Below are 15,251 nucleotides of genomic sequence, written 5' to 3'. Positions count from 1 at the left end.
CTGCTCAGTTAACTTTCTTCCTACTTCTGACCTCACTCCTGGGCTGTAAGCTCTGAGCTGACAGCCAACAGTCAAAAACACATAACCAGGACTTCCCTGGTGGCACAGTGGTCAAGAATCCGCCTGCCAATGCAGGGGACATGGGTTCGAGCCCTGGTCCAGGAAGATCCCACATGCAGCAGAGCAACTAAGCCTGTGCGCCACAACTACTGAGCCTGCGCTCTAGAGCCCCTGAGCCACAACTACTGAGCCTGCATGCCATAACTACTCAAGCCTGGGCACCTAGAGCCTGTGCTCCACAATTAGAGAGCCCCGGCAATGAGAAGTCCGCGCACTGCAATGAAGAGTAGCCCCCACTCGCCGCAACTAGAGAAAGCCTGCGTGCAGCAACGAAGACCCAACACAGCCATAAAAAAAAAAAAGTACTTGTTTATTTATTTATTTTTTATTTATTTATTAAAAAAAAAACATATAACCAAGAGGCTGGGGCTCCTGCTTGCTATTTGGTCCTTCTTCCTCTAAACTTAAACCTTAGATTTGAGCTCTAAATCTGAAAAGAAATCCTAAATTAAAAGCGATTTTCAATATCAAAATTATCTCCTTTTCTATCCACTCACTATACTTGAAGTCTTTCTTGCTAAACAATAAGAAATTAGATCTCAGTTAACTTTACCACTCATTACTGTGTAACAATCCAGTCACAGATTTGTAAGTATGGCTGAAAATACTTAAGGGACCTAAGTTAACACTGGGCAAAACCCTCCAAAAGAAGTTACTGTGCTTTCTCTCTCATACCCTCCATATGGCCTAAACTTTCAAATTATGCTCCCCACAGAACGTTTATTTCAGATTTTTATCTTGTATGTATATTTGAATTGCTTTAGTGCATTTAAAACTTGCAAAATACTCTGACCAAAACAGTAAGAATGCTTACTAGTAAGAAACTTAAACTAAATTAATCAACAGTATTATGCTTCAATCAGACTTTTACTTTCCAATATATCTTAGAGACACCACCTGTCATTAATATGACTTAGCTGAGTTTTCTCACTGTGTTTTTATGGTTTTCTTTCTTTTAGGGAAAGTGGGCGGGGAGGGGAAGGCAGTGCACATCTATTTCTCCTGTATGAAGAATGTGTTCATAGAAGGGAATGTTCTACAGAGTGAACAAAAAGGAGAGACCAGTGTTAGTACATCATTGTTTGAATAAAAGAGATTAAATCAGGGGATAAGTATTTTGGTCTCTGGAGAGGCAAACACCATTGTGGGACAGGGATAGTTCTTTCATCAAGTTTCACACTGGCCTAGAATGATGAAACACTGAAGACCAGCCAACTTTATATGCTCTGGTTTCAGGCTCACAATGCAGCTTTCACAATGCAGCTTTCTGATTATTAATCACCTTCTTAAGTACCTTGCCTCCCAAACACCTCCATACAAGGAACAGAATGCCCTGAAAGTAGACACAGGTAATTCAGTAGAAAAGCATAACCCCTTATGAATTACAACACTGTTATTTTAACTTATACATCAGTGAGTTCCATCAGGATGAATCATTCCTAGGTGAAATACTAAAATGGAATTTCTGGATCTTCAAGGCTAAGGCTGTGAAACGAGTAACCACATTAAGATACCACCACAACCTGTCGAGGCAGCCAGATGGCATCTCTCTGAGAGATCTTAAGCTCAATTCTCCCTAAAATGCCACAGTGTTACAGGAATCTTTTTTTTTTTTTTAATTTAATTTATTTATTTTTGGCTGTGTTGGGTCTTCGTTTCTGTGCAGGGCTTTCTCTAGTTGCGGCAAGTGGGGGCCACTCTTCATCGCGGTACGCGGGCCTCTCACTGTCGCGGCCTCTCTTGTTGCGGAGCACAGGCTCCAGACACGCAGGCTCAGTAGTTGTGGCTCACGGGCCCAGTTGCTCCGCGGCATGTGGGATCTTCCCAGATCAGGGCTCGAACCCGTGTCCCCTGCATTGGCAGGCGGATTCTCAACCACTGCACCACTAGGGAAGCCCAGGAATCTTCTTTTATGCTTAATTATCCATAACCAAAACTGAGATTTTAAAAATGGATGTATGTAAATGCAAATGTCTACTGAACGATTCAATCACATTAATTCTCATGAAAAGCAATAAAGGCCGAATAGGGCTTCCCTGGTGACGCAGTGGTTAAGAATCCGCCTGCCAATGCAGGAAACACGGGTTCGAACCCTAGTCTGGGAAGATCTCACATGCCGTGGATCAACTAAGCCCGTGTGCCACGACTACTGAGCCTGCGCTCTAGAACCCGCGAGCCACAACTCCTGAAGCCCGTGTGCCTAGAGCCCATGCTCTGCAACGAGAAGCCCCCGCAATGAGAAGTCCGTGCACTACAAAGAGTAGCCCCTGCTCACCGCAACTAGAGGAAAGCCCGCGTGCAGCAACAAAGACCCAATGCAGCCAAAAATAAATAAATTCATTTTTAAAAAAGGCCGAATAAACAATGATAGATGAACATGATCAACATCAAATTTGACACAAATAAAATAAAAAGCAATTTTTCACTCTCCTAACCCTGATTTTAGCAAAGATATCTTAGAGTCCTCAATTATCAAAAACTGTCACAAAATTCTCCAAATAAAATCTTAATTTTCTTAAAGATATGCTCCAAAGGATAAGACAAATTTTAAGGGAAATATCTGTGCCTAGTGAGAATATAGATACATTTTTAACTTCTGTATATTTTGATATTTTTCATATAATGACCATGCATAATTTGAGAATTCTTGCTTTGAAGATTCAAACAAATTAACAAAAACCACAAGAATGGATAAATAAAGCAAAACTGCAAACTTCCAAAATAATAAGATGGTATTCATCCTAAAAGGACAGAGTCACAGTTATCTATGGGCATTTTTCTACAGAGTGACATTAGAAAGTTATGAGAAAATGATTTAATACTAAGATAAATTTTCCCTAGCATATTCTTCATGAATCCAAGTTCTGTTAATTTGGGATAGCAAGAAGGGGGTGGGGATGAGGGGCTCTGGTTTATAAGAAATGAAAGATTCATTTTTAACCTATATTTGACACTAGTTAGAAATGGGGGGGGGGAAGTCCCACTGACAACAGTGCCGAAAACTATAAAATATCTAGGAATAAATTTAGCAAGAAAGGTACATGAACTAGATGAAGACAGGTATTAAATCTATGAAACCTTTACTGAAGAACCTAAAACTAAAATAAGACCTCAATAAATGGAAACATCATAATAAGGAAAAGTTATCCTCATTAAAAAATGTCAGGCCTCCCAAAATTAATATATGAATACAGTGCAATTCCAAACACTGGGCTTGGGCTTCCCTGGTGGCGCAGTGGTTAAGAATCCATCTGCCAATGCAGAGGACGCAGGATCCAGCCCTGGTCCGGAAAGATCCCACATGCTGCGAAGCAATTAAGCCCGTCTGCCACAACTACTGAGCCTGTGCTCTAGAGCCCGCGTGCCACAACTACTGAGCCCACGTGCCACAATTACTGAAGCCCGCGCACCTAGAGCCCATGCCTCTCAACAAGAGAAGCCACCGCAATGAGAAGCCCGCGCACCGCAGAGTAGCCCCCACGCGCTGCAACTAAAGAAAGCCCACGCACAGCAATGAAGACCTAACACAGCCAAAAATAAAATAAATTTTTAAAAATTAATTAATTAAAAATAAAAAAACACTGGGCTTTTTTGAGGTTTTCTGAACTCAACAGAATTATTTTCAACCCATACAGATATAAGAATAAATGTTTAAGAACAGTCAAGAAAATGGAAAACTACAGTGACAGGAGCTATTCTTAACAGAGTGTAAGTTTCTATAAAGTTATGATATTCAAGCACAGGGAGATCAGCTCGGTGCTTTGTGACCGCCTGGGGGGGTGGGATGGGGAGGGTGGGAGGGAGGGAGATGCGGGAGGGAGGAGATATGGGAATGTGTGTATATGTGTAGCTGATTCACTATGTTATAAAGCAGAAACTAACACACCATTGTGAAGCAATTATACTTCAATAAAGATGTTTAAAAAATAAAAAAAATAAAATAAAATAAAAAGTTATGATATTCAAAACAGTAAAATAATGGTACAGGAAGAGTAAAACAGAACATCCAGAAATAGAGCAAACATATATGGGAACTTAACATATGATAAGGTGGTATTTAATTCATTGAGGAAAAGATGGTTTATTTAGTCTAGACATAGTTGGCTCTTTATACAAAGGAAAACCACATAAGACCCCTTCACATTATATAAAAATTAACTCCAGATTAATAAACGCATGTGTTGGGCTTCCCTGGTGGCGCAGTGGTTGGGAGTCTGCCTGCCAATGCAGGGGACACGGGTTCGAGCCCTGGTCTGGGAAGATCCCACATGCCGTGGAGCAACTGGGCCCGTGAGCCACAACTACTGAGCCTGAGCGTCTGGAGCCTCTGCTCCGCAACAAGAGAGGCCGCGATAGTGAGAGGCCCGCGCGCCGCGATGAGGAGTGGCCCCCACTCGCCGCAACTGGAGAAAGCCCTCACACAGAAACGAATACCCAACACAGCCAAAAATAAAAATAACAAATAAATAATAAATTTAAAAAAATAAATAAATAAATAAAAAAATAAACGCATGTGTTATACAACAAAGAATTAATGTACCATAAGATGTTCCTACAAGATAAGGAGAAAAGCAACTTGAAAGAAAAATGAACCAAGGACATAGACAATTCTCAGTAAAGGAAATCCAAAAGGCCAAAAATCATATCAAAAGAGGCTAGCTCCAGCAATAGTCAAGGAAATTAAAATTAAGATGAAACTGAGAAACCATTTACCAACTAGCAGAGCAGCAAAAATTAAATTAAGTAATTACATCTAATGATGTGATGTTATGGAGAACCCACTGCTGGTGGAGATGGAAATTATGACAACCTATTTAGAGAGTAACCTGGCAATAATAACATTTAAAATATAACTCCTTTAACTCAGAAATCCCACCTTGGAGATTCTAGCCTGTAGAAATAATAGCATCAGCAAATAAGGTGACATGTACAAGGATGTTTACTGTAGCGCTGTTCGTAGTGGCAAAATCTAGAAACAGCCCAAATGTCCACAAGAAAATAACTGAATAAATTATGTAGAGTACATCCATACTATGAGACATAATAGGGATACTTAAAAGAACAAGATAGAATTATATTTACTGACCATGATGTGTTAAGAAAACCTTGCTACAGAGTAACATAAAAAGTATGATTAAAAAAAAAGGTATCCTCTACCTTTTGTAAAAACAAAGAATCCCTATATATGCACATTTATGTTGTATATATAGTACTTGACCAAGCATGGAGAGAAATGTTGAAGTATACCCATAACCTGGTAAAATGGCTGGGGAGTAATAACAAAAGAATTAGGGAAATGAACAGCTTTTTTCGAAGTATGTCTTTAGATTTTTTTCATTTATTACAATGGACCTCTATGATGTTGTAAATTAAATAGATTAAAGACTTTTTAAAAATCCTCAGCACTATTAAAGTAGATTATTCAAACACAAGGGGAGAGGGACTTCCCTGGTGGCGCAGTGGTTAAGACTACATGCTCCCAATGCAGGGGGCCTGGGTTCAATCCCTGATCAGGGAACTAGATCCCACATGCATGCCACAACTAAGAGTTCACATGCCACAACTAAGGAGCCCGCATGCCACAACTAAGACCCAGTGCAACCAAATAAATATTAAAAAAAATTCACTGTTACACAGCAGAAAGTAACACAACATTGTAAAGCAATTACACTCCAATAAAGATGCTAAAAAACAAAACAAAACACAAAGGGAGAGTCAGTAACAAATCACTGAACTATCAACATATTTCCATTTTGGGGGAAAAGACTGAAGTTCTCAACTTACTATTAGTTTCTTCAGCATAATGAATTACATAATAGGTATTCAAAAGAAAGAAAAAAGACGGCAGGAAGAGTAGATTTCTCTGCTGTCACTTGAAGCTTTTGCATAAGAAAGAGTCTGAGCAAATTGCAAAGAGAAAAGGATAATATCAATTTTAGAATTAAACATCGAAATAATATTTTCAAAGACACGGAGATAAGGTTTTGTATATGTTCTAAACCTGAAAATAAACTTCACTGACATCAACTCTATCGGTCACAAGTAAATGACCTGTAGTAAACTTCCATAGCTCACTCAGGACCCTGACTGCTTTTGGCTTGACCAATTACCATATATCTGAGGACCTGAACATGTTTCCGTATTATTTTCATTCACATCATCTATTCTGCAGAGTAGCTACTAAGTGCCAGGCACTGTGCTATGTACTAGGGATGCCATCAATTAGATAGTTCTTGTCCTCTGAAGCTCAGGAAAAGTAAACAATTCAACAAATACTAAAAAAAAAAAAAAAGTACTATACTCCTTTGCCTGGTGTAGAGAGGAAGGAAGAATAGGTTCACCAGATGGAAGGGAGGAAGAAAAGCATTCCAGGTATAAGCAGAACAGGTGCAATGAATGAAAGAACATGGAGTATTGAAGGAACAGCAAAAAGTTCAGTGTGTGTAAACAGAATAATACAACCAAGTGCTAGTAAAGTCAAATTGTAAGCAACTTCCTCATTCTACTTTCTTAAATAATCAACACCATCTATTAAGCTTTCATCATATAAAGTTCCTAAAGAAAATACAGAGGTCATGCCTTCACTGACAGAGAGAAATACACATTTTAAAAAATCAAATACATTTATTGAGTACTATCAGAAAAAGAGGCTCAGGGACTTCCCTCGTGGTCCAGTGGCTGGGACTCCATGCTCCCAATGCAAGGAGCCAGGGTTCGACCCCTGGTCAGGGAGATGGATCCCACGTGCTGCAACAGAGAGCCTCATGCCGCAACTTAAGATGCTGCAACTTAAGATGCCGCAACTAAGACCCGATGCAGCCAAATAAATAAATAAATAATTTTGAAAAAGAGAAAGAGACTCTTTTTTGTTTGGTTGTTTGTTTTTTTAATTTTTGGCCACACAGAGCTGCATGCAGGATCTTAGTTCCCTGACCAGGGATCGAACCCACGCCCCCTGCAGTGGAAGCACGCAGTCTTAACCACTGGACCGCCAGGGAAGGCCCAAGACTGCTTCTTCTTATGACAGTTTTCCTTCAGTAATCATACCCAAAAAACCCTAATATTTACAAAGATTCAATTAACTCTATACAGTGTACCTATTTTTTCAGTTAGTTTCCCCATTCATTTCAAACCAGTATTTTCACCATATTTTAAAAGTATCACGTTTTGAAAAATTTCAAGAAGTGGGAAAGGAATCTTTCGTGCAGACTTCAAAAAGGAATTTAAAAAATTAACTTCCCTTTTCTTCAGCTTGAAACTGAACAATTTCCCAACAGTGAGGTTTAGTAAGTAGCTACTAAACTGAGCTGTAAAAACACTGATGGAACGTCTTTTAATTTGAGTTGTTCAACTGTGTAATCATTTACAAAAGTTACATCTTATAACCAAGTAGTGTACATCATCTATGCTATGACAGTCTTAATTTTAACCCAAAGGCTTATAAGGAGGGGAGTGCAAATACTTTACAGTTCCAAAGATCTAAGTTCATGTCTTTCTCATATTTGCTCTTCCCAAGAATGCATAACATTAACCTCAAAGCCAGATAAGCTGCAAAGCCTAGGATGCTCAGCCCAACACAATCAGCTACAACATGCAAACTGGAGTGAGCAAAGCAACTGCATATCAGGTTACACTGTGACTGCTGTAACAACAGAGAAAAGAGGGTAAAAACTACTTGCCTTTAAGATGTCTTTAATTATTAATAAAGTACAAAGGTCACATATGTTTTCTCCATCTTTAAAAAGAGAAAAAACAATTTTTTTTCCTTCTAAGACTGTTTTTCACTGGTAATACTTATAACTCATTGTCTCTCTCCAATGGTCTGAGTAGGCCAACACAAGGCCCCCCCAAAAAAGGCAAAATTTCCAAGTACCTAGTGAAAAAAGCATTTCTCGTTTTAATCATATTATCCTAACCCTTGCCCTTTTTTGTACAAAAGTGTTAGTTAATACTGACTCAACAAGTTTGGCAAGTGTGGGTTTTTTTTTTTCTTCCACTTTTGGACTCTTCAAACTTTGACAAGAGATTGTTCCACTAACCAGAACTCATGGCAAATTAAGCGTTTTATGTTACTCCTTCAGTGAAGAAAAACCTTACATGTACTTTGAAGGTAGAAATGACGCTTTTACTGATACAAAATTTTCTATACAAAAAGAAAATGAAGGGCTTCCCTGGTGGCGCAGTGGTTACGAATCCGCCTGCCAATGCAGGGGACACGGGTTCGAGCCCTGGTCCGGGAAGATCCCACATGCCACGGAGCAACTAAGCCTGTGCGCCACAACTACTGAGCCTGCGCTCTAGAGCCCGCGAGCCACAACTACTGAACCCAGGTGCCACGACTACTGAAGCCCACACACCTAGAGCCCATGCTCCGCAACAAGAGAAGCCACCACAATGAGAAGCGCACGCACCGCAACGAAGAGTAGCCCCCACTCGACGCAACTAAAGAAAGCCCACATGCAGCAATGAAAACCTAATGCGGCCAAAAATTAATTTTTAAAAAAAGCAAATGGAAAAATCCTAATACTTTCTAACAAAGATGATTTTCAAAACCTATAAGCCAAGAAACATAAGAGCTTAGATAAATCTATATGTTCCCTTAATTTTAAAACTGCTTGCTACTTTAATACCATCCTGCATGAAAGAAACTGAATGTAAGTAACAACGGGATGAAAGAACGCCAAAATCAACTGAGAACGATTCATAAAGGAAGACTGAATGACAAGCACCTAAAACAGATAAACAAGTTGCTGCAGCTTGAAGAAAGGCAATAGCTTTAGATTTTCTGAAGCTAAATCTAAATAAGAGTTTTAAAGTTTTGATATCAAATCCTGCTGTATACACAAAAATTTTAAATCCTCGGCAAATGCAAATAAGGGGATTAAGCATTTTGAAAATCTGTTTTGGTATGTATTTTCCCAATTCAATTTTTTTAATTAAAAAATAATCTTTTGGAAAATACTCATTCAACTTTTTCAATTCGCATAAAGAGTTGTTACAAATCACATAAAAACCTGAGTTTTTGTTTTTGTACATGACTGATTTCAAGACTACTTTTAAAATAGTGAGATGAAATATCACCAAGGCATTGCTGACAATTTTTGTACTTTATAGTTTCACTCTAAAATTCATCTTCAAATCTAGAACTGCTGTCAGTGAAACAGATCAAAGAACAAGCAACTGCTCCAAAAGAAAATAAACTGAGGTTTCCTAAACAATGTTTATTTCAAGTATAATCCCAACAACGCCTTAGACAAAGTAGACATTCAAGTATGTGCTGATCAATCAAAGGTGCACTAAAATAGGGGCTTCCCTGGTGGCACAGTGGTTAAGAATCCGCCAGCCAGTGCAGGGTACACGGGTTCGAGCCCTGGTCCGGGAAGATCCCACGTGCCGCTTAGCAACTAAGCCTGCACTAAGCAACTAAGCAACTGAGCCTGCACTCAAGAGCCCGCGGGCCACAACTCCTGAAGCCCGGGCACCTGGAGCCCATGCTCTTCAACAAGAGAAGCCACCACAATGAGAAGCCCACGCACCGCAACGAAGAGTAGCCCCTGCTCACCGCAACTAGAGAAAGCCCGCGCACAGCAACAAAGACCCAACGCAGCCAAAAATAAATAAAATAATAATAAAATTTTTTTAAGTGTGCACTAAAATAAACACTTTACTTATCATTTGCAAGGCAAAGGACGCTTTCTCCAATTGAATGCAAACTACCTAAGAATGAATGACATTTAAATACCAGTACATAATACCATGAAATGAACTGAGTAAATAACACGTATCTGATAGCTCTTCCAATACCTTGTTTTAAAAGCGTATCTCAGAGACTTCCCTGGTGGCGCAGTGGTTAAGAATCCGCCTGCCAAGGCAGGGGCCACAGTTCGAGCCCTGGTCTGGGAAGACCCCACATGCCGTGGAGCAACTAAGCCTGTGCGCCACAACTACTGAGCCTGCGCTCTAGAGCCCGCGAGCCACAACTACTGGGCCCGTGTGCACAACTACTGAAGCCCGCACACCTAGAGCCCGTGCTCCTTAACAAAGACAAGCTACCCCAATGAAAAGCCCGCACACTGCAACCAAGAGTAGCCCCTGCTCACTGCAACTAGAGAAAGCCCGTGCGCAGCAAAGAAGACTCAACGCAGCCAAAGATAAATAAATAAATAAATAAATTTATTTATTTAAAAAATAAATAAAATAAAAAATATATATAAAAGTGTATCTCAGAAATGGAACATTTCAGTAACAACTACAAGGGGATACTTAGTAAATGAGTGAGGATTCCATATATGTTCTGTTTGACAGTTCTTTAAACCAAAAGAGAAACTCCATAGCTTCAGAGTAAATACACAAATAGTAAATATATTTTTGAAAAGTCTCCTTAAAACAAATAACAAGAACACTATTTACATTGAAAACATTCACTCTTCTACTAAGACATCATAGGACTAGTACAGGAATTTATCTACCTGATAATAACCTGATAAGAACGCACTTTTACATGGATTAGAAGTATTAAAAGATTTGATCCAGTTCAAGTTATAAATTTAAGTTTCAGCAGTCACTAGGCTACAATCTCAAATAAGTTACTTCTCTTTTGCAGATGTTAAAACGCAGGCTGAGGTGAAATAGAGGTGACTCAATCACACCTAACTTGAAATGTAAGAAATAATCAGTGAACTGCAGTGAAATGCTTTTTATTCAAGCATGTTATACTGCAAAACATACGTTAAGAGTAGAATAAAAGTGGTGAAATTATGGGTACCTGGAGAGTCTATATTTTTAAAACAAAAGTTAAGGGGTATACAGCCTGACAAGCACTATGGAGAACAGTAAAAGTTAGTATTTAAAATCCAACTATCCCCAGAAAAATCCGATACTCGAAGTCAATCCAAGTATCTTTAGAGTTAGTCAACGAAGAACACTACTGTACAAACCACTTGAAAGTTAAAATCACTAAGAAATTTTCATTCACTCCTCTCTTCTGTTAACTAATCCCTACAGTACCCAAAAAAGTTACTTTCCTTTCTACCAATGTCAGATTAAGATTCCTTTTCAAAAAAAAAAAAATTATTTTTCACAGGCAGATTTCCATGGGCAGGGATATACAACATCAAGAAAAATACTAAGTGTCAAAAAGTACCCAAAAGCTAAGTGTTCAGCATAGGAAGGGAATCCACCACAAATGAGAAAACATTTGACAGCCTCTCCCTACTACCTTCCCCCCAAAAGCCCTTTAATGAGCTTTATAAACATTTACTGTTGAAGTACACTCTGAGCGAGTGGTTCGACGAATCTCCTACACCTAACAAGGAAACACAACCAACGTCCCGACTCTGTCAAGCGGTCAAGACCGGGAGAATTATTAGTTATCGACGCCTGCAGGATCAGGAGTTTGAGAGAAGGGTAAGCAGTGTATTCGCAGGTGAGTTTAAGAAAATAGAGGAGGAAAAAAAAAAAAAAAAAGCCCGGAAAATTGGGAAAGAAGTTGGTGGGAAGGCTAGAGAGAAGCGAGGCCAATGTCCAGTTTGAAGAGAACGGCAATGCAGGCGCAGACGACGTTTAACTGAGCATTTGCAAGTGCTGAAGAGAGATCCACGAAAGACCTGACCCAGGTACAAGATACAAGAACGCTGATACGTGGCATAGAGAAGACACGCGGGGGTGAGACCCGCCCCGCAAACCCCAGGCTCTCTGAATGAGCCCCACAAGGAGGAGCGCAGCCTGAGAAAGTCAATTGGTCCAAGGAGGCCCGCACCGGCCGGGCAACGCCACAGCAAGGAACGCAGCCGCGCGCGGACCCTCCCGGTCCCACGCCTTGGGGTCGCCGCTCAAGAAGTCGTAACAACCCCTGAGCTCCGGGCCCCTCCTGGCCCAGCTTCTGTCCTCTCTTCACCCCCCACGGTCTGGGACCGGACACCTGGGATTGACAGGAAGCTTCTGGCCGAGCGCTCCCGGCAGGCGCGGGGTAAAAAAGGCAATATGCTCTTAGCGCCGCGAGTGACACTCACCGGCCCGAAACCTCGAATGAAACCTGCAGCTCCGGGGGCGGCGGCAGCAGTGGCAGCAGGAGCCGAACATCCAAAATGGCGGCTCCCTCGGCCTCACCACCGCTACTGCAGGCGGAGGGATCCTTAGGTCGGAAGGAGTTTTTAACTAACTTTGCACACTATCGCAGAAACTTCGGTCCCTATCTCCCTCTGCTTGTCGATCCCGCGTCTCCTGACCGCAACTTCTCGTGCCTCCCCTCTCCTATTATCCAAGAACTGGGACCCCGCCGAGGACTATTTGCCAAGGAGGAGGTGACTGCTTCTGGCAGAGCGACGCAAAGCGTAGCAAGGGACGGGGCTGTCACTGATGACGCGAGACGCTGCTGCCGAGTCACCGCTGCGAAGAGTCTGAGCGAGAAAGATCCGGTCGACCCCAGAGCCCACGGACATTGGTTCCGCTTTGGGGGGGTGGGCTGGGCTACCAGGAAGTGGCGGGGCCACCTGAAGAGGGTGGGGCTAGCAAGGTAGCGAAGGCAGTGGGGAGGCGAGGCAGGTGGGGGCGGAGAACACTGAACTGGCTGTGCCGGTCCTAATCCACCAGAGCCCCAAATTCTCACCTATCACGTTTGAGACCTTAGCTTTCTCTTTAGGTTAACTTCAGGAACATGCTCCAAGTGGTCTTGGATTCTGAGGTTTTTATGGCATCTTTGCAATGTATTTTATAAAAATAAAAAGAGAGGATGACACAGAAGAATAGATTCCAAGCCCAGTATCACCTTTCAACCTGTGCATTGAAAAAGATATTTAAACTCTCTGGGCTTCAATTTCCTCAAATGTAAAAAGAGAGGATTTGGACTAGTGATAGCTAAAACCATTCCAGAATGGGCTTTCTGACTGTGATTCCATGCACTAATGACTTGAGCCAAAAACAGTCCAACCATACAGGTCCTGGCTTGATAAATAATCACTAACACCTGACACGAATATTTTCCATGTTTATGTAAAGAGAGCCAAGATATCTTGGCCCGTTTAAAGGAAAGGTGACCCTCCATTCCTTCAGATGAAATGGCAATAAAGTATCCCTGAAAGTGAATAAAGCAGAGCACTTAGCTAGATGACAAAGAGAACTGAACTAACCACAAATCTTGAGTTTAGGACCTGTCATCGGCAGGAGGTTGTACTTTTTTACTTTGCTGGTTTCATTCAGGGGATTTCAAAACAGTTTACAAAAATTGAATTGAGTAGGCCCGCCTGTACAATGTCGTTCTTGAACTACTGGGGCATGCCAAGTGGCAGTAAAGAAAGGAGGCCAAGGGCGTAATAATAGTAATTATCATTTTTCATTATTAAATATTGATATCACATTGTTTATAAAAGCATCTTCATATATGTAATCTAATTTGACCCTTGCGACAACCTCCTGAGTCAGACTTGACAAGCATAAGTAACTTAGTTTTACAAATAAGGAGACTGAGGCTCAGAGAAGCTGTAACTTGCTAAACGACCCTCCCTCTCCCTTCCCCCACTGGGGTTGTCTATGTGGTACCACCTTAACGAGTTAGAAAATTGTAGGTACCCACTCACCCTCCCCCACACTCAGAGTGGTATCAACCAAGAGCAAATGATTTGGGGAGCAGAATGCTTATGGAATTCAGTCACCTCATATCCCCTCCATGCACTACTGTATAGTGCAGCTCTTGATCACAGGGCAAGTAAAGTGTAAAACTAGAACACCATAATAATGCCATAATGCAGATTTCACTGAGGTATAGCTATACATGCTAAAGTACAGTATGGGGCTCCTGTAAAAGTAAGGAGTTTGCAGGTTCCAAAGCAGTTACCTACAGCATTCTGTTTGCAAGTCAGAAAAATTTGCTTAGAAGTCGAATTTAAGTGTTTACCATTGCAAACCACAAAAGAAAAGTTAAACTATCTTCTTAAGAAACAGGAAGACGCTTGGATTCTACCACGCCAAGTGGCAGAACATTAAAGAGAAAATGACAGACATTATAAAATGTAAACCCTCTTCATGTATTTTTTTACTTATATTTATCTTTATAATTACCAAGCTCCTCTCGTAATGCAACTGAAAATTAAAAGCAATTGACCCAATATATAGCATAATCATCATTATCCTGGGATCTTTGGTTTCTGTGGCTGGCTATTAAAGTTTGGGAAAACTTACTGCCCATCTACTCAAACATAACCTCAAATTTCAGATAAATAAATTACAGCACATCAATAAAGTAGAATACTATGCTGCCAATAAAAATGAAGCTATACCTCTATCTTTATTAGCAGGGTATGGCAGATTTTTTAAAACATATTACAAAATAGTACTATAGGGCTTCCCTGGTGGCACAGTGGTTAAGAATCCACCGGCCAATGCAGGGGACACGGGTTCAAGCCCTGATCCGGGAAGATCCCACATGCTGCCGAGCAACTAAGCCCATGCACCACAACTACTGAGCCTAAGCTCTAGAGCCCAGGAGCCACAACCACTGAAGCCCACGCACCTAAAGGCCGTGCTCCACAACAAGAGAAGCCACCGCAATGAGAAGCCCGCGCACCGCAATGAGGAGTCGCTCCTGCTCGCCACAACTAGAGAAAGCCCGCACGCAGCAACAAAGACCCAATGCAGCACTAAGTAAATAAAATAAAAATTTTTAAAATAGTATTATAAAATGAGATTGTAAAAAGTGTATATATACATAGAAAAAATGTTGAAGGATAAAACTAAAATGTAAAAATGATTATCTTTGGATGGTGGGATTATAGAGGACTTTTATTTTCTTTATTACATTTTGTTTTTTGCAATAAGCATACTGTATTTTTATTTGGAAAAAAAGACTTTCACATTTTGGGGGAAAAAAAGTCCTTATAAGATAATGTAGTTTTATGGATCCAAATACTAAAGGAGATTTTTGTTTTTATTTGTTTTAATTTATTTTATTTTATTTATTTTTGGCTGTGTTGGGTCTTTGTTGCTGTGTGTGGGCTTTCCCTAGTTGCAGCGAGTGGGGGCCACTCCTTGTTGCGGTTCGCGGGCCTCTCATTGTGGCGGCTTCTCCTGTTGCGGAGCACGGGCTCCAGGCGCACGGGCCCAGTAGTTGTGGCTCGTGGTCTCTAGAGCACAGGCTC

At 40.9% G+C, this 15,251-nt stretch overlaps 1 protein-coding gene across 1 annotated transcript in view; it reads right to left on the bottom strand.

The window, feature by feature from the left end:
* The window catches only part of AP1G1 (adaptor related protein complex 1 subunit gamma 1), an 80,230-nt gene extending 67,761 nt beyond the window's left edge, over positions 1-12,469 (bottom strand). The window contains exon 1 of the mRNA XM_059903496.1: positions 12,132-12,469. The gene's annotated coding sequence lies outside the window, so the exon portion shown is untranslated. The remainder of the gene's footprint in view (positions 1-12,131) is intronic.
* Positions 12,470-15,251: the final 2,782 nt, after the last annotated feature.

Source organism: Balaenoptera ricei, chromosome 19 (assembly GCF_028023285.1).
Source record: "Balaenoptera ricei isolate mBalRic1 chromosome 19, mBalRic1.hap2, whole genome shotgun sequence".
Classification (NCBI taxonomy): Eukaryota; Metazoa; Chordata; class Mammalia; order Artiodactyla; family Balaenopteridae; genus Balaenoptera; species Balaenoptera ricei.
The sequence above is the reverse complement of the archived record's forward strand: the minus strand, read 5'-3'. Positions and strand labels throughout refer to the sequence as shown.